The 27,131-nt window shown below is 35.7% G+C and overlaps 1 protein-coding gene and 1 non-coding gene across 2 annotated transcripts in view; both read right to left on the reverse strand.

Annotated features, from left to right (window-relative positions):
- The window catches only part of LOC105381404 (neurobeachin), a 462,556-nt gene that overhangs the window by 383,482 nt on the left and 51,943 nt on the right, over positions 1–27,131 (reverse strand). The gene's annotated exons all lie outside the window — the stretch shown is intronic.
- Positions 5,443–5,515, reverse strand: Trnaa-agc. The gene has a single exon. It is a non-coding gene; the product is annotated as a tRNA-Ala (tRNA).

Here is a 27,131-nt window from a genome sequence, read left to right on the forward strand (position 1 = left end):
CTGCAGTTATTCAGACCATGTGTATGTAAATAGATACGTTATACCTATAAATACATTATGTACGGGCATATATTATTATATATACTTACCGAAGTACTCTTGAAACCATTCCCGGAATTGAATCTCTTTACAAAAGCTCTCCCAAAGCTGGATTTAACTAAACTTTTTCATTGTTGCCACCAAACTTTCCAAGTTTTCTGTCGACGGTAGATTTAAACTTAAATTGGATAGGGACAGTCGTCACCAGGGCACCAGCAGCAGAGAGCTATTAATAGTATTAATTACTAAAAATACATTCGAATACAATATACGTGTTATATTGACAAACATAGATTTTTTGTTTTTGTTAAAATAACATTTATTGAAGCTCTATTTACCTTTTTTCCTTTATTTACAATTTAGTAGTACCTATTTTAATTTTTCACTTGTGAATGTAACGTAACACCGACGACTCCTACTAGGAGATCATAAGATACTCACCGCTTCTTTTAAATTGAAACACGTTGCGCGCATAGAAAACATCCACTTACCTGAAAATAAGAAACATCAAGTTATTCAAACAAATTATGGCATGTAAATTTTGAACGACGTTTGACGAACGATACCGACATGATAGAATAGCCAATGAGAGCGTCGCCTTCCACATGGAAATAAATTACACCTGAACAACCAATCTAAGATGAGCTTGACAATAACGCTGAGAAAGTTATTTTCTATTTAATTTGTAATATTCAAATTTATAGGTGCGTACGGCAGATACAACTTTTCAATTGAGTTTGTCGACTTATTAATTCTGATACCGCCATCATTTTCAATTAATACTTCCAGCAGTTACTCGTGTTATTATTCAGGAAAATCTAATAAAACTTTATAAGGTAAAACAATGGACGGCAGCTACATTAACAATTTGTTAAAATGCCTCTTCAAGAAATGGTTGTATTAAACCTTTCAATACATCTAATAAAGCTTTCCTACGAAAACGTCATTTCAAGGGAAATTACCTGAGCAACTCTTTTGAGAGTCAATCAGCGGCCACCAGGGTGTCATAGCCCCGAGGGAGGCGACCAACAATTTCATAACAAAATTGCGAGCCGAATTTAATTACTAACCAAAGGAAGTGCCCCAACTTGTAAGAATAACATCTGACGAGCACCGCGATAATTTCCTTAACAGAGCAACTTTGTTTTTGAGTGAATTATATTACATTATATTATTCATGTTAAATGTGCTGACTTCTTCGACCTTATTAAGTTCAGAAGTTGTTGAAAGAAGGTTAGCATCTGGCCCCTTACGTAAGATTCATTGTTCTTGAGAATTTTCATTAAGAATAGCTCTTTCGAACTTCTAGGTTCTTCTAGGTTGAGTTATATTAATTAACTTTTCATTCATTACAGTATATGGTACATACGGTATATGTAAGTAATCCTATCTAGATCTATAAATTATATAAAGAGTGGCACACTAAGTAATGGTCCAGCATGTTGACAATAAGAAAGCTAGAGTTGGACTAGGTTTGTCGTCGATCAAATTAAAATATGTTACAGTAACCTTTTTTACCCAACTAACAGTCAAAGGAAGACTTTTTACATCTACCTATTAGTATTGAAAATAATAATTTTAAACGGTTAATTTTACATAGCAACGACAGGCTCAGTACCAGGAAATTATAGCTCAGCAGGGTGTTGCTAACTGGAGCAGACGAGGCCAGCCTCAAAGGAACCACTTCTACGCCGAACAACCTTACAACTGCATCACACATGTGTCTTATTTACAGTGCACTTAAGTCGAGTATCACTTGAGTGAAATAAATCTTTAAGTTTGCTACGAAACTATTTGCTCACATGAACTGTTTCTGGACATTATACTATTCGATTGCATTTATTAAGATTAGATATGTAGTGAACCCAATAGGAGGAACAGAGATGGACATCGAAACCCGTCTAAACAAAGCTAGAGGTGCTTTTGCCCAGTTAAAGCCGGTGTGGAGCTCTAACGTCATGACTAGTGGTGGGAAAAACGGCTACATTTTGATAACACGCTACAGACGCTATGTTACACATTTATAGCAGGTTATTTAATCCGCTACGTTATAACGATATTGAAGAGCAAAAAAAAAAATTGATGAAAAAAAAATTGATGAAAAAACCAATGAACTTTCCTTCATACTTTACAGGCTTAGGACTGTCTATAATGGCACATCACTGTTTCCATAATGGCACATCACTGTTTCTCTTAATTTTTATGAATTATTGTCAAACGTTCTTTAATTGCAATAACTATTTACACAAAACACTTTAAAACCACAAAGTAATATCCTTTCAAAGTTTCATCCACTTACGAAAACACACGTAAAGTAAAGATAGGTAAATTGTCCAGTCAAAGTTCAATCACACACAATCACAAAACATTTAAAATACGAAATTGTCCTCAGAACCAAATTGTCCGTTAGAAAGTACCTATTTACACTTACACAAACACTATTTATTTTCAATTTTACACTAAACCTATTTTAATACGTTACTATTTATTATTATGTATATTTACAAATATTTATTTACAGCACGCAAATGCAACAAAACAAACAACGCGATCGTAATTCGTAACGTTGCGCGAGGCACAATTAGCATAACGGCCACCCGTGGCCGTTGCCAAATCGCGACTGCGGAGCTAATTTCAGCAGATAGCGGAGCGCTATTGCGTAGTGAAGCTTGCAGCTTCGCAGCGTCTCGCTCTCTCACACGCGAGTCGCGCGACGTTGCACCGTTGAGAGAGCGAGACGCTACAAAGCAAGTGAATATCGCCTGCGCGGTTGTCGCGCGCCACGTCTCGCGGCTGCGAGAAATAGCGGAGCCGCTCCGCTATTTCTAGCAGTAGCGTCGTGGCAACGGCCGCGGGCAGACGCTGTCCAATTTTGCGAGCTAAGATCGCGAGGGCGCGTCGCGTTATAATTATAGCAGCATTTGCGCGTTCATAAAGCGAATGCTATTCGTTGCGAGCAAATCACTTGCTATGTTTTTTAGCTATATGTTATATTAACCTCCACTAGTCATGACCCGGCGTACAAAAGTGAGGATTTTCGAGTCTAACGTAAAGTCAGTCTTGCTATACGGTTGCGAAACATGGTTCGTTCGGAAAGACTTATCCAGCAAGCTACAGGTATTTATCAACAAATGCCTAAGGCGAATTTTGCGGATTTACTGGCCACGAACCATTTCGAACGCGGAACTGTGGAGGTTGACGAAGCAGAAACCCATCGAACAGGAAATCCTCACAAGAAAATGGAGGTGGCTGGGTCATACCCTCAGAAGACCCGAAGAATTCCCGTCGAAGCAAGTGCTCAGCTGGCAGCCAACCGGAAAACGTAAACGGGGCCGCCCAAAAACAACCTGGCGACGCTCTGTGGAGAATGAGGCAAAAGTTGTGGGAATGAAGTGGGAGGAGCTCGCAGCCGCTGCCCAAGATCGAGCCAGATGGAGAAATCTACTCAAGGCCCTTTGTCCCTGCTGAGGGACGTCAGGATGGATGTATGTATGTAGATATGTAGCTTACTTTAGTGAGTTAGTAATTGACAACATTTCAAATAAAATGCTCACCGATTTTATTTCGAGGAGATATGACAAATTTAGATGACCCGTATTTTTTTTATTTCTTAATATTTATATGTTTTAATATATTTTATTAATTTCAAAGTTCAAAATATTTATCACTTGAGTGACGTCACGTGGAGGCTCTAAATAAAAATATTTTCGTTGCCTGCCTAACCTAAAAAAAAGTTGGATGACATTAACTTGACATGAGCAAGCACCAATCACGAACTTTCATCATTGACAAGGACATATAAAAGTGACAGACATTTGAGTGATGTTTGTCAATGTCATTGTCAAAGTGACATAATATGTTTTTTTCTTCATGTTTGTAGAAGTAAAAGCGCGTTTAATTATTATGCCACATCGTGACGTCACGAATGAGAATTTAGAATTTCATGTTTTTCTCTAAAATAATTCAATAGAAAAATCGGATAAATTTTTTTGTGAATATAAGAGCCATATATCTCTAAATGGTTTTCGAATTCCAACTGTATAAAATTTTGAAATGTTGTCAATTCTGTTAGATATTTATTATTAAGAATTTTATCCGGAAGAATACAAACATAAAAGTCAGATGTTACATGCAGAGAGTCAAAATCGACACATCTCAGCGTCAACTGTGCTGAATAAGGACCACAATGCTAATTTTCAGTAACTACCTACTCAATTCACACACAATTTTTATTTATATCATACACGATTTTATGTAGGTACTTTTGTTCTGCACAACTGAAAATAATAATCTGAAATGCCAGATGCATACTGAAATTCGCTTTGAAATATCCAATATTATGTTCTTGCTTTCCCGGAAACATATTGGAAATCAATCAACTTCAAATAAAAGCATTTCGTAGAAAAGCTTTATTAAACAACAATACACCACCAGCCTTTTCCAGCCAGCATCGATGTTTTATAAATGGTCCCATGGGATAACCGGGATGCGGAAATGTTGAAAAGCAATGAGGCTGCCTTTTTTACTGTTTCATTTTTAAATTCTTGTGTTGTTATGATTTTTTGGTACAAATAAAGTGTATTGTGTTGTAAATTTACAAGTAAAAATGTTGTGAAATACCACATTTTATTCAACTCGACATTTACACTTGTATCTGAGGTAAAAGAATAGATTTCAGGTAGGTACCTACTTGCGACACATCATCTGATGCCGGCAACTGCACCTTGAAAAAATCTAGTTTGGTTTTACATCGTCAAAATGTATGTACTAGCTACTAGTCCGTAAATAAAAACTTTATGCCCGCGCAAGCCGAAGCAACAGTAACATATTTTATAACTTGGTGTTTTCGAGCACAAAAATTTATAGTCCGTTCAAAAAAGTTTGCCCTCGGACATAAACAAACCGCTCACTCCGGGGCCATTAGTCGGCGAAACGAAAATAACGTATTTCTGCGAAATGCGTTTATACGTATATGCACGTGTAAATATGATTATGGTTTAATAATTTTGCAGTGGAATACACAAAGGAAACTACTGAACATGAAGCTTTCATAAATAGGGAAAACAAAATGGCATTAATTATGATTTATATTTTCAATAATGGAAAATTTACATGGTCAGTGGTGACTGGTAACCCACACATTTAATAGAATGGAACTAAAACGGACATATTCAACTGGTTTAACGATATAAATAGGTTTAGTTTTTATGTTATTCATTTAATAGATGTTTTCTATTCACAATTTTCTTCATATTTTTGCATTACTTATAAACATGCTCGTACCATACTGTAAACTTACAGAAAAATAGAAAATATTTTTTACATTTTGTACGGCGATGATAAAATCATAAAAATTTAATTAAGTCACGCTATATGTCTGAATAAAAAGAGAATGTTCTCATTTGGAGGCGCCGGGTATCGATCCCGGTACCTCTCGCATGCTAAGCGAGCGCTCTACCATCTGAGCTACGCCCCCGGTATTATACAGATCTGAAAATACCAATACGTAACGTGTAGGACTAGGCGCTGAACAGAACTTTACAGATTACATTTGTACTTGTTATTCTATGGTTTTGTGCAAATACTACGATGAGTAATAACCAACCGCTCTCGTTCCACAACGTCAGGAAATAGAGATTATGAGATTAATGTGATAAAAAATTATCTACTTATATCATTTAACAAGCTGAAGCTCACCTCGCTCAACTCCTAGCAAATCCTTAACACATGGAGGTAAATCTCAGACTTTCAGCTAAACTTTACTTGTCACATAACGTTATTTCCTAGACGCGTTTGAATACAAACTAGAATATTTCAACAGTGCTTTCCTAAAAGCAAAGGTACAATGCTTTGAGGAGTTTCAGAAAATAACTGGCTTGATATAATAAGCAGAGTTTGAGTCATACTTATGTAATGTGAAGAATTTCATTTGTAGCTATAATTAAATTTGTAAATTATTAACAAGCTTCCACATAAATAATATGATCTCTAGAGGCGTAGGATTTTATATGCATATTTTAGTCGAGCATCATAGAAACAAGTTGGAACACACCTTTACTTCAGGTGTAATCTCCTAGCGCAGTGATTTTCAACCTGTGGGTCGCGACCCCCTGGGGGGTCGCGAAGCTTCTGTAGGGGGGTCGCCATAAGGCGAAAAAACTGGGTACGTTAGTAAAAAAAAACAATAAAGACAATAAGTAAAGACTCTAACTTTAAAAATACTTTTACTTATAATTTTTTTAAATGCGAAGGTTAAGCTTGTTTTTTATTAATTAAATTATCAAGTCGTGGATCTGTTTTAGTAAAATAGACCACATCCACACAGTAAGGCCGATTATACAGAAGGCCGAATATTATAATCAGGCTCTGTATCTAGCCTAGCCTTTGTGGACTATGAAAACTCCTTCAACTCCATCGAGACATGGGCAATTTTGGAAGCGTTGCAGAGATTTCAAATCGACTGGCGCTATATCGAGGTGTTGAGTAGTCTGTACGATGCCGCTACTATGACTGTCCAAGTACAGGGCCACAAGAGTGCATTGGAAGATGTCTTTAAGACGTTGGACTGGAACTGGAAAGGACATGGCATAATTATGCATAAATGGCGTCACACCTCCGCTTCGCGGACGGCATCGTTATTATGGCAGAATCTCTGCAGGAGCTCAGCTGGATGCTAAGTGGCCTAAATGCTGCATGGATACCATAAATACGTCGTAAGAAATAAATACTGTAACATACACATACATACATGATAAAAAACCGAAAGGGTCAAGGGGTCGCGAAATATTTTTTTATACCAGGGGGGTCGCATCATGAAAAAGGTTGAAAAACACTGTCCTAGCGTGTCTGGTCTCCTAGTACTCTTTATACAAGAGGTGCACTAACAAAGACTGACATGACACGCTGCCTCCTGCTTACTTCTCAAAGGAGACTTGAGGCGGGCCGAGCCTTCTTCAAGTTTTGATGTCCTAGTATCTAACCGTGTTTCTTTGCCAACTATTTTAAAAGATAAATACACGGGCCATGTTGAACCTACTTGCATGAAGGTGTGAATAATATAATAGTAATAGCATTACTTAAATTTAGCTTATCCAGATTAGAATAAATCAGCATAATATATATGTAGATATTTATTTGTGGTATGTATTGTATTATTACATATAAGGTCTAGGTATACAGGGTGTCCCAAAAGTCAACGTCATCCCTTAAAGGGCTGATAGGTCAGCTCATGAGAGGCCAGAATATCACAATATGACCTAAGTAAAAACTCGATAATTTTCGAGATATTGACACTTTTATAAATTTGCTGCAAATCGACACCTTGGATCAGTTTTTTGCGTGCCGCCGGTACCAAGATCCATATTGTTACAATTTGTTTGGTGTTGCCTCACCCTGTATAGCCCTGCTATTGATCGCAGTCAAAAAAATATATCGAGTAATGCTGTATGTTTAAAAAAAACACGGTTTTCAAAGTCATAAAAGGTAATCGTATTTTTTTATAAACAACTTTGACTCTACATACTGTAAAAAAAATATACCACGCAAACCTGGCACCTTATTTGAAAAGATTGCTCATTTAATGCAGTTTCCAAAATGGTATGAAACGTTGCTATTGTTTCAATTAACAAAAAAGTTATTGCTATTTTAGTACAAAACGACCTCGATGTAAAATTGTTTGAAGGAAATTTATCTGACTGAATTTATTAAGGGTAAGTCATGTTGGAATGAGTAAAAGTAAAATAGATGGTGTGTCCGGGAGTGGGGAGAATGGGGAAGAATTGGGGGTGGGGCCCCCCATACATGTAACTGAGGGATGAAATTTTTTTTTTCGATGTACATACCCGTGTGGGGTATCAATGGAAAGGTCTTTTAAAATGATATAAAGTTTTCTAAAAAACATTTTTCTTAAAGTGAACGGTTTTTGAGATATCAGCTCTCAAAGTCGTAAAAAGTATGTCCCCCCCCCTCTATTTTTATAACTACGGGGTATAAAATTCTAAAAAAAATAGAGGTGATGCATGCTAATTAACTCTTTCAACGATTTTTGGTTTGATCAAAGTATCTCTTATAGTTTTTGAGATAGGTTGATTTAACTACGGAACCCTTTGTGCGCGAGCACGACTCGCACTTAGCCGGTTTTCTTTTCTATGTTTGTGAAACCGTTTCTGGTTGTGTGCAATAAAGTGTATTTTATCTTTTATCTTTATCTTTAGTAATAATCAAAACTTATCCGGATCAAAGCATCATGGTTGTTTAAAAATACGGGTATATTAAAGGGTTTATGGTCAGTTGTAATATAGCTGATATAGGAAATATCTGAAATGCAGGGATTACATTTCGTTGGAATTTAATTTCACAATTTGAAGCATAAGTTAAGTTTAGGTATGTGGCCAGAGTAAAAATGTTAATATTAAATAGCTTAAAATAATTATAATCGTATATAATTGTAGCTTAATGGGTACAGTATATTGTATAGTATATGGTGAAATTCTAATCACATGACTCTGAGCTAGGTACTTTAAGTTGATGGATAAAAACAACCGTTAGTGATAAAGTTTATGTTTTATGTTCCTAGTTTATAAGTTCTCTTTGTATGTTTTAATTTGTGGTGTTCAATAAAGATATATTCTATTCTATTCTATGAAGCTACCAACTGCGTTAGGCTGTCACATTTGTCGCTCTCTATCACAGGTTCGCCTACACCACCCCTGAAAGCCCGAAGATAGCAGAAAGTTTGATGATGCATTCGTCACGAGAAAAATATTTAGGTATTGTATTCTATTTGACCAAGTTAAATATTATGGTCTTTATGAATTTGATCAATTTATTTTAAACCCCACTTATATAAACATCTTCAACCAAACCTACGACCGTAAGTGGCGATATTTGATATCTTTACGTAAGTAATAAGGCGAAATAAGGACAGGAATAGAGCAAAATTCTTAATGGTCCATTATTTACCCGCATTAGCAAGAACATTCTTTGCACGGGTATCCTCGGAGGAAAAACAACAGGCTGAATACCTCTATGGGCTGTGACGAAATTCAATTTGGTCGGAGGGGACTAATTTTAATGGCACCAGGGGACCAGAGGCCCGAAGCGCATATTTCTTGTGTCGTAAAGAGACCCGAAATGTTTGGACTTCAAACGCTCGCTGGAAGCTGTTTTTGCTAGAAATATTGCTCCCGTTTGATAGCGCTGTGTGTGAGAGGCGGTTATTTTACCTCTTCCCGGCGCTGTCATCCTAATATTTAGGTTAAATATTCAAAGGAAAAGTCAATCATGGTTTTAATCGAGCTTGCTTATTATTCGGGCGACCTTTCCTTCATGATGACCTGTAGCAACTACTATAGGTATTTATTATTTCAATAAAGTCAGATTTAAGTTAATAAACATTACAACATTCACCTTTATGTTGATTTAACAACTATAAGTACAAGTCTTATCAGATTGTCATATTCAATTATACAAGCGGTTGATCAAAAGCTTCTCAAACATTTAGGTAGGTACTTGTATAAAATACACGTTTAGAAAAAATCAACGACGTATTTTCGTGAAACGTCTAGACTTTCCAATGAATATTTAAGTCTCTGGACATTTTCACAAAGTGACCTTAAGCTTTTATAAGTGATTTTATTCAGCGCTGGATAGATAAATCATTTATCGCCAGATTTAGTCGTTAGATAGGCGACCTGCCATGAAAAGATCTAGCAGGCTTTGATCTACAACTTGGACATAATCTGCAAAGTTAATTGAAAGCTTTACTAAGTGTGCTTTTGGAGGCATATTTCAATTTCAGTCACTACTTGAGTATTTTCCTCTTTTTGTTCTCGAAACTGTTTAATAAGAATTAATTGGTACATCTTAAATCGTGATTAAGGCACAATTAAATCACTAGTTCTGGGCCGGTCCTTTCAAGCTATGTCGCTAAAGGACAAAAGTTGAAAATTGGGTAAAAAGCAGCTTTCTTTTATTGACTAGTCTATTTTATTCTCTCTCTAATCTATTTTTTAAGGAGTCATTCACAAACCAGATATCACCGTTTTAATTTGAGTGATACCTTGAATTTAAAGAGCATAAGTTTTATTTCGCGAGGTACGAGAAACGAAAAGGATACGGAAAGATTAGAAAGATTGTTTTTTCTGTATATTATATTATTGTACTGTGATTTTCTTTTCGACAAGTGCGTATTTTAAATCCTCAGAACCATACAGGACACAAAGTAAAATGTCCGTCAGCAGTAAACAGCCGTGAAATGTATTCTACTTAGCTCCAGGGACCAGCGGTAGCGGCTGAAGAGGCTCAGTAGGATTATTTTCGCTTTACAAAAAACAAACGAAAGAGAGCAGTCAGGCAATTGGTACATTTAATGTAACGCAATAAAGTCGTAGTTACCGCTAAAGAAAATTTTGTTTTGTCATAAGTTAGAGTTACCGTCCAAAACAGACCTCGGGCAAAATGTACGCTGCAAATAACATTGGCATTCCATTTCACCACCTTCACGTCTACTTGATGTTACTTTTTAAACCGTTTAGAAAATGACGACAAGATTTAGCTGGGACGAGAAATTTTATGTTCGCGCAGCGCTCCGAAGCTTTGGAAGAATAAAACGGAACCGCTAACCACGACTGTATCTCGTTGTATTAAGCGTGCCGATTGCATGACAATACTCGTTCGTTCGTTCGTCGATTTAGAGAGTGACCCTCCTGTAGGTACCTATTACATACTGAATAGGACCTTTATTATGACTAGTTTTCAACGGCTAAAAAGTTTAATAGCAGTATACTTTAAAGCTGCTTATTGAAACATTTTAGCAATTGTACTGTTCGTAATTAATGTCTTCTAAGACACACAGTGAAATTAAATTCGAATACAATACAACAAAGAGGAACACAACGAAACAACGTTTCTTTACACAAAAGAGGGAAAAATAAAAGAAATCCCCGAATGCCCTGGGGATTTCTCAAATTCTATCAACTTAGCCACAGCGGCTCCATTAAATGTAATTAAACTAAATTACTAGGGCCGCAGCACGTGCCAGGATCTTATTTGTCAAAAATTCAAAATACTGCCACGATTACGATAGGTACATTTATGATGTGATGATATTCGGTTTCATGAATGAATATAAATTTAAGTACAAACACAAACGTTATCTGTCGCTGTCACTGTAGCTGCTAAGCACAGACACTGGTAAGTCATTTTTAAGGTTATTTATTTAGTAAAAATCTCATAAGTACCTATATCACTATATCCTGAATTTATTCTGATTATTTTATTGCAGAGACAAAGATAATGAAAATAATCGAATGTTGTATAGGATTAAACAAGAGCTTTAAAAAAAAAGAAAAGCGCCATCTACGTGAAAGTCACAGAACTACAAAATAATCTCAAACACAACCCGCTAAAACTTCCTAAAACTTGCAACCCTCGCTTCGGTAGAAATGAAACGAACAACGAAGTACGCCTGCTTACTAAGAGATGGCGCCACTATGAAGAAAATTTAAAACTCCCAACAGTACAGTAGTTTTTTTTTGTTTATTAGTAAAAGCGTCATGATTATCAGGATTCTTGCGGTAGTTATCCGATATTTTTTATATTGCTTGCCACAAATTAATACAGCAATATTTTTTCATGTCTTACCTAGTACCCCGTTCTAGAAAGTGGCTTCAACTTACCTGAAAAATAGAAAGTTCTAATAAGCAACCGTTTAAACAAAAGTTACATACAACCTACTGATCTAATGTTTTTACAATTCAAGTATCTAAAATAAATAAATTAGTTTAAATAATTTAAATTATGTTGAGAAAAAATATGATTTTAATAAGCAGGGTGTTGTTACCGGAAAAATGAAAGAGTCATTCGGAAACACTTTTGTGCTTGGAATTTGAAAAATTCACGAATTAAACATAGGTACTTCTGGTTTACAACCGGCTTTAGACGAGTGAATACTGATAGTGATATCTATTAAATTTGTTGACTAAACCGTATATAAACTAGAATTAAATTTAATCTTCGTGTTTGTTATAAAGGAGAAATCATTTTACTATATTAAAGTTATTTTATTTCGTAATCTGTAAAAACTAGTTTTCATAATAATTTCAACATTGTCACAGCAATTCTACCAGGGAGCCATAAACGGCGTAGAGCAAAAATAAAGAAACGCAACCACTTTTCCCTCCATTGAACTAAGACCGTCCATACATAATGTAACAGGGCGGCCGCAAGCGACGGCCGTGGGAACAATCGCTAATACCCAACACTCCGCTAATTGAAAGAATACTCTACAGAGTAATTCGTCGCTTTGAAAATGTTACTATTTACGCAATTTCAATGCACAAGAAGTTAACACAAAAATCAATGGTGATAACATCATTAGGAAGCAATTTGTGTTGCAATTTGAAGAGAAGAGACAAAATATGCAGTATAAGTGCCTTTTGAATGTAAACATAAAATAAACAAACAAGCAAATATAAAGACTATGCGGAGAGCAGACAGATCTAGAGCTCATTTCTGATGCTTCAAAGAACAACCTACCTTGGTAAATAAAGGTATAAAATCAGTTATATTTTTGCTACAGAGAAATCGTTTGCGTCAAAGGCATATTTAATACTATTACCATAAACAGCTTTACATTATACTCAATCAAACTGTAGGTATATTTGTTCAATTTACTGTACTCTATGGCAACGTCATTGCGTATTATATAAACGATCTCCTCGAGGCTAATCGTTTACTACGGTGACAATTATACTGGTTTACCTGTAGTGTTGTTAGAAGGATATGTATGAAAAAGTTGAACACTCACGAGTAATGAAAAAGTTTCTCCTGCCACGTCATGACAACATGTCACTGGAACTGTTTCATTGCTCGTGAGTGCATTAACCGAAAATTAAGAAACGTATTCAAGTCCTATTACAATCATTAACAGGTAAGCTACGCATTTTATATATTCATCTCAACATCAAATTACGCAGCATTCAATTTCTAACAATATAGAATTACTCAATCGAATTCACTCTACAATGGGTCGAAGGCTTCAATGCACTGAAAGGCAGATTGTATCGTGACAAGTGATGAAGCCATGTATTGAATTAAGATTGAATGAGTTGGCGGCACTGGTGATGACCTATACAAAAAGGCCACAAAGACGCCATTATGATTTATTATCAGATCCTTAGGTTTCTTATTTATAAAGAAGAGTGTCCACCTCAATGTTTTGCCTATTTTTACGTTACCGTCGTAAGACATTACGAATCTTGCGTTATTTTAGGCTTCCAAATGAGCTTAATTCATAGTTTTCAAACAAAAAATGAATTCAAGTTCAAAATTAAACATTCACATTCACATACCCACCCACAAACAAACTTACCTTAACAAACAATAAAGTAGATATTTTTATTGCGAGTCCCCTCGGAGTATCGGGCTAGGGGTACCAGGAGCGCAGAGCTTGTAGGAAACTCGGCGCAAAGTCAAGAATGAATGATTGAAGTGGGCCCCGGGGCCCGGCTGTGAATAACTTAAACACCGGGACTCCATACGGTGAAATGTTGATCAAACTCTTGAGCGGTACGGGAGAAGTATTTATCTTTCTCTGGCATGAGTTTGGGTTTATAAAGTTTCAATAAGATACTACTATTGTTGGAAGATTATTGGCGACCACTTTACCCTGGTTATACGTTTTATCTACGAGTATATTAAATAATATCCGTAGTTTAACCAGGTTACGCTGAAGCTGACAAAACAAGTTTTATATATTCATAAAACAGTCTGCCTCAAGTACCTACCACAGGGCTCAACTTCTAAGTTAGCTTGTTAGGTCTTTCACTGAACCGTCTAAAAGGAGCTGTAAAGCTAGTATATTAGAGCTGGATTTACAAGCGCAGTACAGCGAGAAAATATCAGATTGTGACTGCAAGGAGATTAACGATGTTAGCCAATTTTAGCTCTAAAGTAAAGCGATTTCAACGGGAAATGAAAGCGGCTGGATCTAATAAAATATATTGCCTTTGTAGTCTTTTCAACAAAAGAGAAGTGGTAAATAAGTTTCCATACTATGTGGGAGTTTTCACATAGATTCAGTGGCGTATTACTATGTGGGAGTTTTCACATTGATTCAGCGGCGTATTTTTATGTCTTTTATCTACAGCATTTTTTAAATGTTATGGCGGAAAAAATGTGACTGTAGTTATCAGAAAGGAGCAGGCGACGATGACAATAGGGGAGGTTTGTAACGTTGTGAAAATGCGCGTCCCGTCCGTTTGTCCGCCGCTAAGTGTTTGCCCACTGCCCGACCTTTCTGCGGTCCTGGTATTATTTATCTGAACCCTTTCAGTGGACATTGATGCCGGGGGATTGTTGATGACGTTGCAATTTTTATTTTAGCAATAAAAGTCCATTAGCCATCTTGTTAATGCGAATCGTGTTTTATCATAGAACAACGGGGACTCGGGTGTGTGGTATAAACCCTTTGCCCCTGGTAAATAATATAACAAGAGAAATACTAAATAAACTCTTAAGTGTCACGTTATCAATTAACCTTAGGTTAATTAAGCAACTACTCATAATTTTGGATGTAAATAACATTTTCTTCTTATCTTATTCAACCTAACTTGATCAATCCGTTTCTTCTCTTTTCCCCGAGAGCCCTAAAGTCAGCATATTGGCTAAGATTATTGGTTCCCTCCAATGAAATATAGATGAGGTTTGAGACCGTCTTCGCTTCATATAGATTTCGTAGCTACCGCCAGCTCCGCTGATTTTATATTAAACTTCTCCCTGTTTATTATTTATCATGAATATAACAACAACAAACGCTTGTACAATAAAAGAAACAGTGTTCTATTGTTATTCATATTACTTTATTGTTTTTCTTTTCTTGACGACCAAATAGAGTAGTGGTTAGTGACCCTGACTACTATGACACTATTTAAAAAATATTTATGTATCTGTGTCCGATCATCAGTGATCCGAAACCCATATTAGCGGCTAAGCCTAGCTTGGTGTCGGGTGGCCGTGTGTGAAATGTCCTTACATATTATTTACATGATTAAATGTTAATTACTTTCTCTAGGTAAAGCCTATTCGATCACAATTGATTTGCCATGATGAGTATGAAGGAATGAAGTTAGTGTAGCTAATAATGTGACCCACTAAAACATAACACCCAAGTGCTAAATATACCAAGGCAGCATAGATCTGCAATAGTTTACTAATTAGTCAGGCGTAATTCTGCTGAGCAACTTCACACTCCGTGAGTTGTGTGGAGCATCTCCTTTGACTGCCGGAGCCCATATTATGCCGTGCACGAAAACTTTTCCTTGGCTTGTTTGTATGGGAAAATTTGAAGCACACTTTTTGGGATCTTCCTAAGTGTTTTAGAACAATAAGTCAAAGTTGAGACGAAGTTTTCAGAATCTCTTCTTCAGTGGTCTTTGTACCAGTATATTGCTTTTTCATGACAATAACAACATCCTGAGAATACGTGAGTTTCTCTCAGAAATAGTTGTTACGTGAAAGCGTAAACAGAGCGGCGAGGTGTGTTGTGAAAACATGTTTTCTTTGCCAAAAACACAGCGTTCACATTTTGTATGGTTATGTTGAGTCCATTACCAGAAAAGTAAACAAAAACCTGATAATTTTTTAATTAAATTACGGTTTCTTATTTATGTAGTTAGATATGATATCTAAATAAATCATTTTTGGATAAATCTCTAAATTAGATTATCAGTTCAATATTAACTATGAAACGTTTCAAATCACATAGATAAAATAAAAACTAGTATAATCCCATATCAAACAATCTCCCGCAAAATAGTTAGTTGTAAAAATCGTGACTTTTCGATCGGAGGTCAAAGTAAAGTCGGTTTTGTGCCGAGGCAGGGTCGACTCGGTCACCAACTCACCACAAAGTGCCGGCAAAAAGCAGGACAAAGTTACACAAAGCCTTATTAATGCTTGTTGGCTGACGGCTACCAGGGCACCAGCGCAAGCCAGGAGAGACCAGCGAGTTTATGGTACAGCTAACTACGGTTATCTTGCACGAAAAGTATCACACAGACTAAGGGCCAAATTCACCGAAGTAATTAAACGTCGTTAGAAGGATTGAAAACGCAGTTTATGCTCTAAACGAGCTTATACGCTCATTTCGATTTTCACCGACCAATATTAACCAAGATTAGAGCAAAACGCAGTTACAGCTGTAACTGCTATAAATTGGCCAGTTAGCGTTGCTAAACGCAGTTATAGAAAGTTGTCATTGTCAAACGTCATAAACAAACCACTGAGCAAATAACAACGCTTTGACAACGACATATATATATTTTTTTGGTTTTATAATGTGTCAAAACGTTTTGTTACTCCATTGCTCGAAATCAAAATACGCATAAAGTATGTACGGCGCGACGCAATAACTAAACGCATTTCAGTGTTGCTGGCTCGTCTGTAGCTGAAACACCGGTGACGTAAACGAGATTAAAATAGCACCGATGAATTTCAGGTTACTCTAAACGCAGTTAGACGAAACCGGCAATCGTGATTAATGAAATCGTAGTTTAATAAAACTTAGATTTCTATGCAACCCGTGAATTTGGCCCTTAGTAAATAACCTAATGGAAGATGAAAACGTGGCAATTATTAAAAAGCTTAATATTTGATTTAAATTTAAACAGCTCATTAACATCCTAATTTTTTTTTAATATAGTAAGGTAATGTATGATAGTTATATTTACTGTACGCCTAAACTTTTTGATAATAAGAACCGTATGAGAACCTACCGAGGGTCAAACACAAGAAACTTACATAGCAATTCCTTATATCTGTCGAGTTGCAGAACGCCGAAACATTTAACTTGTACCACCATCCACAAGTACAGCCACCAATTCATAGGATTAAAAACTCTAGTCCGCTTTAGTTGCAAAGTTATGCTTCCTTTCTTACTGTGCACATATTTATTTTAACTACTTACTTAATAACTAAACGAAAATAAACTATAATTCCTGAATAAAGGTCTTCGCACATTATAACAACTCACCGGCGACTCGACCCTATGCTAGACATTGATAGTTAAGCCCTGTGTCATATGTTCAAGATTTAATTTCAAAAAATGATTATAAAGTAGTGTACAACGAGTGGCCTACGCATCGTACACACTAAATGTCTAGAAAAACTAAAGGAGTGTGAGTGGAGTTGCTGCCGCGTTGGCGTGGAGTTGTTATAATGTGCGAAGACCTTAAACGTTTCCAGCTAAATGTACTACGGCGGTGTAGCGCTACGAAATGCCTACGAGGCTACGATGAGAGTCACGTAGCAAGGTCGTAGCACGCACGAATTCTTCAATGATATATTTTTCACAGTGCTCCAAATATCACGAAACAGAAACTAATATTGAATTTCTCGACTTATCACGGATCACTCAGCTATGGAAATGGACGAAAATCCAAATGCTATTCCTACTCGATCAATATAAACACGTAAACATTGTATTAAAAAAATAAAGATTGTTAGTTTGTTAAGGTACGAGGTTATAGTTTATCTAATTTTGAAGCTGATATTCCATGCCAGCATTTGGACCCACAGCCTTTCTAATAACAAAACTAGAACCTATCTATTTAACCACGGCCCTGTTTTTATTATATACAATAGCATTTTTACTTTAAACCAACACTCAAACACAAACCATTTTCATCCACTAAGCCTATTTAGGGAGGATAGATGGGGGGGTGCTAACTTATTGACCCTGTAAAGCGTAAATAAGCCGTAATAGACACCTCTATAGCAGGTAACTGCTGTTTAGGTACCAGGGACGCAGAGATCAACAACAAAAGGTTAGTTTAGGAGACAATATAAGTAAAACGGTGTACACATCGACCTAATACGGTTTATATTACCTACGAGTACCATAGCTAGGTATTGATACTGCATTTGTAACTTTATGATTTCAACATTAAATCAAACATTCTTTTCGAAATACAATATAAACCGTTTTGGGTCGATGTGTACCCCGTTTCACCCTAACTACCTAAAGGTTTCTATGCTCCATAGTAAAAGCATACAGTCGCCGCAACGAATTCTTCTCGGTAAACATAAAACTTGTAACGACAATTGAATGAAAAATGAGCGTGATTTTTTTTTATAAAACCAGGGGCCGGGTGTAAATTAGATTAATTTCAGTCGGTAAGCCAAAAGTTTTCCTGACCCAAGTCTGAAACTTCGTCAAGGTTCTTTAACAACCCAAAAAAGGGAAATTGATGCCTTCGTGATAAGAGGGTTACCAGGGAAGTAGAAGTTGAAACGTAATGGAAAATACAAGTTTTAAATAGCTTGACGGTTGTTTGGGGCAGACGTAATAGGTACGAATCTGGAAATCTTGAGCGACAGAGTAAAAAAATAACTAGCGACAGAAAAAGCAGTATATAGGATGTTGCAAAAGTGGTATATAATAGCTCAAAAGGATCTTTTGTAACCACATACTGCCCATATATTATGATAACATAATTAAAAATACCTTGCAATCATAATACCTACTGATTGATATCATAATCTACTCTATAACATCCCTTCATACTTACAACGTAGGCACACACTCTTATTTTAATCCTAAATGAAGTTACGGCGTTACTTAAATTTATTTCGTATAAGTACCTACTGATTCATTATAACGGAGAAACATCATAACCCTATAATACAGGTTCATTCCTAGCTTAGGGTCATGATGGTTCAACTCACAACGCATTTGTTCAAAAAATTGTCTAGATTAACCCCCTTATTCATAGATAAGTTACAATATCTTTTAACTAATAAACTGTTTTGTCCCTCTCTGTCAAAGAACAAATTGTTCTTTGTCGGAGAGGGACAAAACAGTTTATTAGTTAAAACGTTCTGTAACTTCTCTATGAATAAGGGGGTAAGTCTGTAACGTTGTTGCTACTTTTTATTGGAAATAAACTTTATTTATTTTATTTATTTATTAACACAGTATACATATATAGCTTACGCACTTTTTCCAATAAAAATAGTAAAACAGATCAACTATGCCTTTTACTGTAAAAGGCATATTTGTATGCCAAGAAAGTTAAAAAAACAATCAAGTGTATAACAAACAGCGCTTTGTAACTCATTTTAAAATTATAATTACATCATGTCGACTGTCCGAGGGGCGGAGGCCTTTTTATTTCCTTCTTGTTGTTACTTCATGGAGCGGGGCTTTGTAATTACAACTTAGCTGCTGGGCTGGCAGCTTATATGAAATTTAATTTTAAGTTAAAATTTAATACTATTTTTGTTACCATAAAAAAATTGAATAAACGTTAAACGAACGGGGGTCTTGACTGCGTATAGAAGTTTTGATGGGTAAGGTTATAGGATATATGTAGGTTGTAAGGGTTTCGCAGCAGGATGGAAAAACGGAATTATTATGCACTGTTTGCATAAAGTATGTACCTATGTCAGATTCATTTCATTTCAAAACGAATACTATTATTATTTGAAATGCGATAATCGGCGAGACCATATCTCAGTTTTGAATAAGGTCTAAATTCCATCCTAAATGCCATCGGAATTTAAATCGCCTTATAAAAGTGTATTTTTTTTTAAATACCCATTAAACAAGGTTTTATTGTTTTGATAGTAACACAGCAGTTTAAGAAATACCAGGCTGTCATAGACTGAAACAAGTTCAAAGCCGTGCCACATAATACGGCGAGACAAGCACACAATACATTAGACGCCCACTCCCGGGTATCCGGTTCGCTGAGTCTAGACTGTGTCCTAAACTCAAACTTCTATGTACTATATTAGGTAGAAACAAGCGTTACGGTTAACTTATTACGTGCGTACATTCTAGTAGTCCCTTCCTAGTTAACGCTCGGGTAAATAATTATTACTCTTTAGGTTGGTTTCTTTTTGAACATTGCCCTTATTCAATGACCGAGCAGGGTTTAAGGAGACATTTTTATTTTTATGAAGAACGCGTAAATAATGTAAATATACACACGTAAATAGTGGGAAACGATAAATATCTAGTAGGTATGAAATTATATTATTGCAAAATTCGTTATCTGTAACTAAATATCTAATCTCCGATCAGGCCCTTGACCTTTAACGCGAAGCTCAGGCCGAGAGCTTACTTTACTAATATTAGGCACCTATTATTAAAAAGTATACAGTGAGTGGAAGTATAACGAAGTGTATAAGATTTATGAATGCAAGATTTGACATGATGAAGAAAGTCATACGGTAGAGCGTGTTTGCCTACAAAAATATTAATTTTAATACCTAATTGAATAACTTAAGAATTTGTCTTTAGCTTTGTCTTTCAAACATTGAATACTAACCACCAGGGTAACATAATCTTTCAGCATACAGGTTCATCAAACAGCAACAAAGCTCATGTAAATATATCGCTGCCGGCAGCCACTTCATTGCGTGCCCTTGTCACACTAATGCAAACGACGCTACAAATAAAAGCTATACAAATCCGATACACGGCGACACGTCCGTGGCTCAACGTTACAGCGACAAGGGATCAACATAAATCATTCAAAGAACGGTCCCACCGTTCATTCATTCATCCAGACCGGGCTTAAAGCAACACCGACTTATTAAGACGGCTCGCACAATGGATTTTGACCTCTGTGATTAAGTAATAAGGCCTGTCAAAGTTTCTTTATTGAAATAGGTCAAAGGGTAACGCTGAAGTAAAATTAAAATGTCGGTTTTAAATGACACATCGCATTTTACTAAAAGGACGATATTAACAAGTCGAGTGTATTTTTTGTATGTGTCAATGTGTATTTGTATTTGTATTTATTATTCATAATATTCATTACATGTCAAGAAAAAAAATAATAATAATATAAAAATAAAGTCATACCTAAACTAAAATGAAATACTAATATAACATTAAAATGTACTTAGTGGTACAAAATTTAAACAATGGTTAATTATACAAAAAAAAAAAAAATTATAATCATAAAAATAATAAAATGTCAAGAATAAAAAATAAAAATTATAAGAATATACAATGTCAGTAGTTAGAAATCGAGAAAATAAAAATCAATATAATTTAAGTCTTCCTGCTAATGAATTCACCCACAGTGTAGAAGGCGTGCTGGACAAGCCACCTTTTTAAATATTGTTTGAAAGCTGGCAGTGACGGTAGGTAAGCGTGTGTGTAACTAGATAACTTCGTCCGTTCTGACTGGAGTTCGATGATAATTTTTTCGTATAGTATCGATAGGAGAGGGACCTTGGGAAAATATAAATTAAATCACAATCCATTCGGTCACACCCCTTTTTGATAGTAAACACTTATCTTTATAGCACAATTTATTAAACAATGACATAATAGTAATAATGTAATAGATACAAACCAAGATAAAAAGATAAAAGACTCTGTCACCAGCATAACAGAATATTTTCGCCCAAGTTGGTATTAATATAAAGCGGCTTTATATTTGTCATTGTTCTGAACAAGATATCGTAAGGACATGACAGAAGCAGGGCGGGGGCTACAAAAAGCGGTTTGAAGTGGTTCAAGGTTATTTTGTACCTACTTATCATGTTATTGGCCACCCCTGTATATCAGTACTAACTAACAACAAAAAATATTTAAAAGCATTGGGAATGGCTGAGGAATCGTGAAACATGCTTAAAAACCATAGAAACGAATTGAGATACTCTTGTTTTATTGTAGTCAGGTAAAACAATTGGTTAGGTTAGAAATCTAAGGAATCAGCAATCAACGCCTAACTTTGCACTGAAACTTCAGGATGCATGAAAGCACTATGCACTCCAGAACCTCCTGCAGGTTACCCATAATAAAAATGCTTTCACCATTAAGTACACATTTTTTACGATTTCACACTATTACTTTTTGTAAATAGTGCAAATGTGAAAATAATGTGTGTATTTATTCCGGTAGTCACTTGTTCGCGCCGCCACTAACGACCGCGGTGGTTGTGGTCTGTAGAATAGCCGTGAAGGACAAAGGAGTCGGAGACGCAAGCCGCATGTGTGAATACACGCGGGACCACTGTGCAGACTCGCCACTAAGTACAGAGAGAACTGCTACAGTCTTATGGAAGCCTAGTATCCTGGGGGGTTCACTCAGATTTTTCATTTCATTTCATTTCATTTCATAGGTTACTTATTCAACTTGAAAATTGTAATTTAACGGATATGTTGTGAGTTTTATCAATTAAGTTATATTGTATTGTATTTTTTAACTGAATTGAGTTTTTATTTATTACCAAACGTTTTTTTTATTTTTAATATTAACAATGATCACTGACAGTTGTAAACAACAGGAACTATAGTGAGTAGACAGTCTTACATTTGATCGTAACTTTAAAGTAAACCTTCTTTATTATTCTAATGTAATAGTAAAATTTTAAATATTTAAAATAGAAGATCATTTATCCCTTTCTTAGGGCTGATTTTTCAATAGTCAGATAAAAGTTATCTAAGGAATAATTCTGATGCTGTTGCGTCTGAATGTTGTTGTATTAGAAAATGACAGCTATAACTTTATTCCTCAGATAACACTTATCGGACTATTAAAAAATCAGCCCTTATTCAAAATAACTCACTATACTGAGGTGGCGTCTGTATCAAGTCATGAAGCGGGGGGCGGGAGAATCACTCATTTCTCCAAACCCTTCCATCCGCCATTTTGTAAAAACGTCACCGAAAGTTAAGTAGCTTCGTTACAAGTATTTTATTTCAGGAAAAGAAACCTTTTACTGTCAAAAATAATAGCTTTTGACCAGCAGATTACAAGGAAACTCTGGCATTTGTTGGTTCCTTTACTCGTATTTAAGATTTAAAGACAGAAGCGATACATCAGCACAATGTTGTATTTTCAATGATAAATTGAAAGTTATAAAGAAAACGATTCCTGAGCTTTACTTTACCACTATCCATTTAATAGAAATAATAAATCCGGACTATTTTATATTAACTACTAAGAACAGTAAATGTTGAATCCCGCACAAGATACGTTCCAAAACCGACTGCGTTTGCACAACTCGGTCACATGTGCAATTTCGCTCAGTCTGGAGATAAACCCCGCTTGCTCGAAGCTTATTATACCCTAGTACGTTTTACCCAACCCGCAGAAATTCACTGAAGCGCGAAACTTAAATCTGACCTATCTTGTATAGGGTGGTTCCCCACACACCGTGGAAGCTTTGTTTTTTAACCTTCTCTTTTGTGTGTTACCTAATTATACAATACACAAAATAATATAGGTAGGTATTATGAAATGTAAAAAATACTAGCACATTTAACAGTTAAACTAATGTTGACCATGGAACATGCAATTTTTTTAACGTGTATTCTTGCAATATCAAAATATTGTAACTGATACATTTATGATAAGTAACATTATTATCTCATACCATACCTAAATATATAAAAATAAACAACACAAAATACAAAATTTAATTCTAAAATTGTGTTCATCACACTCGTCAGACATCACCGTAGACATTTGGCTAATTATAAAATAATGAGTTACCACTTCAACAACAATTTGATAAAGGTTAATTTCCAATGATTACAAACGACGCAAAGTTAAATTGGAGGGGAGATGAATGAGAGTGAAATTTATCCAAAGAATAAACAAGATGAAGTGTCAAGTCATAGCTGAAGAAGTGGGTACAGAAAAACTTTACCAAGGGGGAAAAAGTTGCAATCGAATGTAAACACGTAATATATTTTATGTTTTTTCGTGGTACACATCAAAACAAATTATAAATAGGAAATTCCAAGAACATGTCTAGATAGAAACAAAGCATCATGAATAAACAGAAGGTCAGTCAGACTCTTATCGCCGCCCCATGTTTATAAACGTGAAAGGAAAGGGGTTCGAATAATGGATCTTTACGGCAAAATTTATTGAAAACCGTCAACTTAACGCAGATACTTTGCACAGTTAGGAACTTTTATTTCCATTCTAGTTAAAAAAGATAAATAACTTTATTTTTGTGTACTACAACATCCAGAAAAAATTGTCAACAATCGTGGAAATTTTAACCAAGAAAAAACTTCCACCCGCATACAATTTTAACTTAAAATCTCTCTACAAAACATGTACAAATACCAAGGCAGCATAAACATGCAGCCCGTTATGGCGCCCACTACACTCCGCCTCAAGATCGCATACCTACCTTCCTCCATACCTATTCCAAGATTTACGGTTCAGCTCAGCCGCATTTCTCTGTCAGTTTAGAAGAAAATCCCGGTAGAATTCTAAAGAGGCCTTAGAGCCAGCTAAGCTATCTCTTGTTAGAGAATTCACCCTAACCGGTACTATAAAGTACTAGGTTAGCAGAAGACTAAGCGGGAATGTCTTTACTGTTGACTACAGTGCAAATATTCATGCATTGTGCTTATACTCGCATAATATACACACGCTAAAATTTAATTTAATCTTAGCTGGAATGCTAAATGCAATTTGTGGTATACCTACTCCGAATTAATTAATAACTCAATAGATGTCTTATTTACCTATGAAACTAAATTACACAATTTAATTGATATACCTAGCAATTCCCGAATTATCATTTCAGTTTTATTTATTAATCTATAGTACGTTTTAATATTCATGACATGACCTGATAATAAAAAAAAACATTCTAACAAAGCTAAAAGTTGCCAACCGCACGAAGTGTTGTCTCATTGAGAATCGCAAACATTTTATTACGAAAGTGTTGTACCTTTTGTCAATCCGGCCGTGCGTAAATAAGTGTTATCTAGACGCACAGAATACTGCTGTGCGTTTCTGTTGCCCTGGTTTTATATCCGAGAGGCGAAAGTTACAGCTGTGAATAATAAGTAGGGGGAAAGTCTACAAGTTTATGAGTAATGGTGATGATTCTGCAGGGTTTATCTCAATAAGCATCATCTGTAGGTGTTCCCTTTACTTTGGTACCAAACCTTCCTTCATAAGGACGAGATGTTTTATGTTTAATTGTTTCTCCCAAATTCCACTTAAAATTAGTGCTAAATGAATACTTTTGCTCAGACAGAATTAAAAATCTATTGAGTCTAGCTTACAGGCATCAGAAGTAATTAGTGGTTTCAAGATTTGTGTCATTATATCTTTTCATTATGTCAAACCGCCACTATTGCACAAACTACAAAATTAAGTACCTACTACCAGGTATGTTTAATGTTTATACTTTACCGACATCGTATAAGAAACTGCAGATGTTGAGAATGAAATAAACCGGAACATACCTGCGGGGGAAAGGAAAAGTACTTAATTAGAACTTGTATTTTCTTTAAAAGCATCTCTGGTGTAGAGAGTTCCTGGTATTGCGTCGCTTTGCGAAACATTTGTGTTGGTTTCTACGACACACGATCTTTGTACAATTAAATTGCAACAAAGGTAGGAATTAATTGAAACAAATATAGATATGAGATAAATAATATTGAGTGAACTTACACCACACCATTGATCACGACAAGCATCGCCCAAATTTAACAATGACAAATGGCAAAACTATGCATCAATATACCTATGCCTGCCCTGCGAGATATTGCATTCATACAAGCCCAGTAGTGTTATAAAAAGATTTCATTTTATGAAGATAAAATAACGTCTCTGATTGACCTCAGCTAAAATCATAGCACTGCTACGAACATGCTACGAAATTTCGTAGTTTCGTAGGCATTTCGTAGCGCTACGGGCGTAGCACAGTGTTTTATAAACTGTATTTTTGTGTCATCAAGGTTTTTTTGCAAAATCTTATACATAGTTTTCGTCATTTTAAACACTTTAGTAAAACTCCGAAGTTTCTAACTCTACTAGTTTATTTTTAAACACTGACATCACTTTACGAAGACGCAATATTTAAACAAGTTGCCAGGTAAAAGCAATAAGTCATACTTAATTTAATAACTCCGGATGTTTGCCAGGGCGGTGCCACCGACTAAGATAAATGAAATGACTCACCGGGTGTATCGGTGTTTGTGTCACAATTATTGCTAACTAAAGTTATATTTGTGTCTCATGTATATATCTGTGCAAAAAAGAATGAAATAAATAAATACTAGGGAAGCATAAACAGACAACAATATTTAAAGGCGACGCATTCGTAGCGGCTTTTCATTGTCCTCTTCATGTTTACAATAACTTCCCCACTTTTTCGCTTCCCAGCCGTTGCTGGTTGCTGGTAAGCGTTAACTTTTAATTAATTTAAACGAACGTTGTGACGCGTCGTTCAAATATTAGCTCAGCTTCCCGCCGCTCTCAGTCACAGATCCCAGATTTGGAATATCAGTCAGTTTTCTGTAGACTTTGAGTCTTGAAAAAGAACCAGTGACTTATGCTATCTTAGTACCAGGTAAATTGATATAAAATTAGTAAGATGCTCCATTAACTTTTATTCCATTTAGGCCCAGTGGTGAACATAGTCTGTTTGATCACTAGCACCTCTGTTACATTGTAAGTGTCATCTAAAATTAAATTATAAGCCATATAGTGCATCTTAAATTCTTGACAGATGTGTCAAATGTCAACAACTAATCCCTTGTTATATGATAAAACAGTGGTAAACTTACTATCGAGCAACCAGGATACCATACCTCGTCAGAGTCGTCAGTCCATTTCAACAGTAGAAGGTAGTCAGGTTACATCCATCCGTACAACCCGCTTGAATAATTAAAGCGGACAATTTGACAGGAGACGTAAGGGGCGATCAACTATGCATCCACCACACCGTGGCTCACCGCAAACCTGAGCTAGCTAACCAGATGTATGTATAGACACATTCATCCGTGACTGGTACATACGTAGAGTATATAACAGTTTAATCCATAAATGATATAGGTAAGAGTATCTCTAATTGATACTCACTATCCCCCACGTAATCAGGAAACCCCGACGAAAAGTCTTACAATTTATTGTGCAATTGATGAATAACCGTGATGAATCCGTTTTAAAGCTTTTTATTTTAATTGTTATAATTATTTTCATAAAGTAAAATATAATAATATATTAATAATACTCTCAATCATTAAATGTGAAATTTTCACCAGGAGAGTGTATAATGCATAAATAATATTAAATTAATTGCGTAGATTGC

The sequence above is a fragment of the Plutella xylostella genome, chromosome 14 (genome assembly GCF_932276165.1).
Source record: "Plutella xylostella chromosome 14, ilPluXylo3.1, whole genome shotgun sequence".
Classification (NCBI taxonomy): domain Eukaryota; kingdom Metazoa; phylum Arthropoda; class Insecta; order Lepidoptera; family Plutellidae; genus Plutella; species Plutella xylostella.